Source organism: Anguilla rostrata, unplaced genomic scaffold (assembly GCF_018555375.3).
Source record: "Anguilla rostrata isolate EN2019 unplaced genomic scaffold, ASM1855537v3 scaf0137, whole genome shotgun sequence".
Lineage (NCBI taxonomy): Eukaryota > Metazoa > Chordata > Actinopteri > Anguilliformes > Anguillidae > Anguilla > Anguilla rostrata.
In genome coordinates, this window is record NW_026985699.1 from 5,878 (window position 1) to 11,142 (window position 5,265).

The 5,265-nt window shown below is 39.4% G+C and overlaps 1 long non-coding RNA gene across 1 annotated transcript; it reads right to left on the bottom strand.

Annotated features, from left to right (window-relative positions):
* Nucleotides 1-1,627: 1,627 nt before the first annotated feature.
* On the bottom strand, nucleotides 1,628-4,872 carry LOC135246283 (uncharacterized). The gene is made up of 3 exons (XR_010327593.1): nucleotides 4,756-4,872; nucleotides 2,488-2,535; nucleotides 1,628-1,830 (listed from the first exon to the last, which is right to left on the bottom strand). It is a non-coding gene; the product is annotated as an uncharacterized LOC135246283 (long non-coding RNA).
* Between the last annotated feature and the right edge of the window lie 393 nt (nucleotides 4,873-5,265).

Below are 5,265 nucleotides of genomic sequence, written 5' to 3' on the forward strand. Positions count from 1 at the left end.
TTTTATACTAAACAGTAACCCAAACCCAAACTGCCATGGCTCTTCCCAAAAGGAAAGGACTGAGCATGCACCAGAATTATTGTCAAACATTTTAACTCCAAAGCTGTCATATATGCAGTCCTTTTTGCTGTTTTACTACTGTCTGGACATTCTGGGAAAACATTTGTCAGCTGCTATATTCTATTCATTTGAACGAAACGCTGATCATTACAGTTTCATTGTCAGTGAGATTTTTGATTTTCGGCCTTGTTGGGAAGAATCTACCACGTGTTTGCACTTTGCTCATCAAGTGTGCAACACACAGAGTGAGCAGGACTGGGGTGTATGGATGGTCACAGCGCAGCTGTACGTATTCTTGGTCCTTATAATCCTCCCCTTCCTCGTCCTCATGCTCATCCTCATCCTGCATTCTCAGCAGCTGGGCAATGAGATCTTGTCTTCGCCTTCCTGTCTCCTCCAGCAAAGAGTGCCTTATCTTCAGTTCTTCATCGGCTTTGAATGAAAGGCTCATCATGACAGTTTCACCGTAGATGAGAATTCCTGTTGTCACACCTGATGGGAAGAGTTCATCTGTTTGCACTTTGCGCATGAAGTGTGTGACATACAGTTTGAGCAGGGCTGTGGTGAGGGGACAGTCGGGCTGTAGCTGTATGTATTCCGGGTCCTGGTTTGATCTTCTCAGCAGCTTGTCACAGAGAGTAGATTTAAAAATGGGATCCTTCAGTACTCCTATTGCCTCCTCCAGCAAAGACCACTCTACCTTCTCTTTTCTTTCTGGGTGGATCACTAGCAGACTCTTGGTTTTGTTCTTTGCCTTTTTTGTTTTTGCCGTCATATCTTTAAAAAGCTTCTCCAGGTGCGAGGCCATTAATGGAGCCACGAGAAAATAGAGATCTGTGTCTGGAAGGGGACCGTGGCTGGATGGTGTTGAGGTAAGATGGAGAAAAACAGGTTTATGGTCTGAGTACTTGAGAGGAGTGTCATGGATCTCACAGGTTTTAACTCGCCACATGGACTCTTCCTGCATGAAAATGTAATCTAACCTGGACTTAGGGTTATTGTTTTGAGAGTAAGTGTATTTTTTCTCTGTCGGATTGATTCGTCTCCAGACATCCACAAGGCTGAAGGATTCTGTGAATTTATCAACACAACTTCGCGAAACGGCATGGTGGTCGCTTTTTTCTGTAGATATCTTGTCCAAGTACGGGTTGAGAGTAGTGTTGAAGTCTCCTCCAATCACCAACACTCCAGCACTCTCCTGAAGGTATGGTATGAGTTCCTCCAAAATATCTCTCTCTGATTTATGGTTGTACACATTTACAAGGGTGTAAACCTGGCCTTGTATTATACATTTTACTATGTTGTACCTTCCATATGAATCTTCATAAGACTCAATAATCTTATGAGCAAAGTCCTTTTTAATGAGGATGGCAGCTCCTTTACTAGATGGATGACACACTGTGAAGAAAGGTTTCCATTCTACAAACATTTTCAGTACATCTCTGTCATTTGGTCCGATGTGAGTCTCCTGAAGAAAGACAATGTCTTTTTCCTGAATGATTTTCTGTACATCTGTGATGTCAGCCACATATTTTCTTTTTCTTTTTTTAATTTTTTTAAGGCCATTTACATTTCATGACATAAGAGATATCTGAGCTTCATGTCTGCTCATGGCTGCAGTTCATGAAGATCCACTGCTTCAGGCGTTGCATACAGTACAGTTCCTCTGGTTCAGATCAGATGTTCGATACAGTAGAGTTCCCTTGCTACAGATCTGACTCTCTCACCTCAGGTGAGTGCTGCCTTATGTACCTGTGTGAAACAGCAGGCCTGTATAAGACAAAGATGAGGGATGTTATTGAAAGGCACCTCGGTTTTCAATGCATCTGGTCTCCTGTAAAAGTGCATTCTCAGTGCTATAGTCCTGTTTATTTACAAAGAGCTGGAGTGTTTTCCTTAAGTAATTCAGTTTTGCAGGGGATAAAAGGAGCCCTAGATCTGCAGTCATGACTGCTGTGCATGCAGATGTGTACCGTATGTCACCGACTGTAGAATTCCATTATACCCTATCAGAGAATCTGTTATATAAGGGGCGCATTATGTTATGCTAGGACTGTGTAAGAAACTAAGATTGAGGCAGGAAATCCCAGACAAACTGCCCATCTAGTGCAGTCTGTGTTTGGTACCTTTTATGCCACAGACGATCCCCTTTGTCTGCTGTTCATTCACGGTTCTGTGAAAATATGATTGATTTATTGAGTGCTTGGTGCCATAAATTCAAACCAATAATGGATCAAATATGTTTGTATAGATTTAATGTCTATCTATAACATTAATAGTAGACAGTAGTGTGAGCTGTGTTGGTTTCCTTCAGACAATGCTGTTCAATGTTGTTCATGTCAGTCATTGTTCAATGATAACTCGATGCTGTGCAGTATTACAGCAACTTAGCTTGTCGATGTGCTGGAGTAACGTAATTTTACTCACCTGCACAGTTGTGAGTACACCTGTAGAGACCACCAGAGTTCACCGAACCTGAAAGTATCAAATGATTAAGATAAGCATGAGACTTCCTGAATTTGGACCAATAAGAAGCATTTGTGTGCTGATTCCTGACCAAACATGGAGTGGCATTTCTGAGTGATCACCTTGATCCTATATCCTATTTGGCACTACGTGCATGCATTGTTGAACCTCCACTCCTGAGTAAAAGAAAGATGGATGAAGCGTACTTCCTCTTCTTGTGTGTTCATTCCTAATTATAACCCAATATATATATATACTGTATACAGCTACATACAGGCACCAGCAGCACAGCATCAATGCATAATTTCTGGTGGTATATTATTCATATCCATAATGAAAACTGTTGGAAAGCATTTTACTCATTTACTTTCGCTTTTAAGTCATCTTGTAAAATGCAACATCTTTATTAGTTGTTCATTGTTTCAGGAGGCATTATGTCTTGTGTTGTTGTTCGCTACCCCATTTAGCTGTATCAATTGGTAAGCACGTATGAGTGATGGATGCCTGACATTATGGTATGTGTGAACATAATGTTGGCGCCGAAGTTGGTGAATCAGCCAAAGCGCCAATTAACTGAAGTAAAGTTCCAAGAATTAGCCGTGTGTGTGTGCTTGTGTGTGCACACGTGCAACACTGAGTTGCAGTGTAAACTCAAGGACCCTTGTAAAACCCATGTGTGGCTACTAGAAAAAATCCAGGGGGTATTTCTGGGGGCATGCATTTACGTGTGTCTGTGTATATATGTGTGTATGTATGTATATATACAGGCTGAAAGTTTACATGCACGTAGGCTAAAGACAATCAAACTCAATTTTTCACAACTCCACACATTTCATACTACCATACATTTCCTGTGTCAAGTCAATTAGGGTATCAACTTTATTTCCATAAGAGGTCATTTCAAAATAATATCTAAGAGACATTTATTTCATCTTTTATGTACTATATCAGATTTTCGGTGTGTCAAAAGTTTACATACATTTTGTAAGTATTTGGTGGCATTGCCTTTTAATTGCTTAACTTGAATCAAACTCTTGGGGTAGCCTTCCACAGGCTTCTCACAATACTTTGCTGGAATTTTTGCCTCCTGACAGAACTGGTGTAGCTCAGTCAGGTTTGTGGGCCACCTTGCTCAGACACGCTTTTTCAGTTAGGTTCACAAATTTTCTATGGGATACAGGTCAGGGCTTTGTGATGGCCATCAGAGTCTGGATATCTTATTTTCAGGTTGTCCTACAAGCGATACAAAAACTCTTTGCATTTGAATGGATCTCTGTGGGAATTGGGGAGTGAGACTAGATTCAGCTGTAAATTCAGCTGATACAGTATGGAACACATTTGTTGGCTAAATGGGTTTATGTCATCAAGGGTCCAAGGTATCAAGTGAGCCTCAAACCAGCGTGCTGCTGCCAGATATGCAGTAGATATGCATTGTTTCTCCTGATTAATTTTCCTGTTGAACTCAATGGGAAAAATATTCAGGAGAAACCATGCTTGTAGTACCTACTGCATATCTGGCAGCAGCACAGTGGTTTTAGGCTCATTTGATACCTTGGACCGTTGATGACATAAACCCATTTAGCCAACAAATGTGTTCCATACTGTATCAGCATAATTTACAGCTGAATGTATACAGGAATGTATATATATATATATATATATATATATATATATAAATAAATACACAAATATAGTAACCTGTTGGAATTTCCATTATTTTTCATTTTATGTATTTTGTCATTCCTGTAGACCAAAAATTGTTAACTGAGCATTCTAATTCTAACACTTCAACACTCTAAAACTCTCTACTAGTAATAGAAAGCAACGGAGTTCTAGAACACTGAAAATCTTTTTTTAAAACATTCCAAAAATCTACTCTTCAAAGGTTAAAATAATGTATAACATTATATTTTGATTCTTCCCTTTTTTAATCTCGAGCACTGTGAATTTTTGACTAAACATAGAACTAACCAAAGTGTATAAAGATATGATAGAAGATTTTTGTTCTGAACATTGTGGAATAATCTACAACCGTTTCTGTTTCAATTGTTATTTCCCATCTGTGGGGATGTTACTGGGTATTTTGAAACAATTGTTTTCCCCATTTCTGGCTTCTACAAATATTATCAAGAGGGAAGACATTAGCAAAATATCAGTGCGAATCTGCACTGTACCACAGAACCAGATGTGTTCTTTCAGAGAATAATAAGATTGTATTTGAATACTCACTGGTCCTTCAGCTCTGTACCTGCAGCTTCATCTCACCAATCAGACATTAGATTCTTCAATAGGCTACCAAGGTGAAAACTCAGTGCTTTACCTCCTCAGTTTGGTCAATAACACTGCGAAATTGGCTGCTGCTGTTTTGTTTTATACTGTTTTGTATTTGTTTTGTACATCAGACACGTCATAAAACCATTTGACACCATAATGCAGATCTGTTGGTTTAATTCAGACCTACACCCAGTGCAAACACATAGTGAAAGAATTAGAAAACAAAGGTAAACAGATAGAAGAACGTAACATAATAGAGGAGTGTTGTTTTGTTTGATGACAAGTATAACAATCCGGATCTCCTGGCACACACCCCACACAACCATGTGAATCAATAATGCCAATCTGCATGTTTGGTCATTCAGATGAACAGAGACTGTGCATGCCAGAGGAATAAGAATATAACACATGAAACAATATGAGGTAATTAAGGATGGTAATTGCATGGTGACACCTATGAGGATC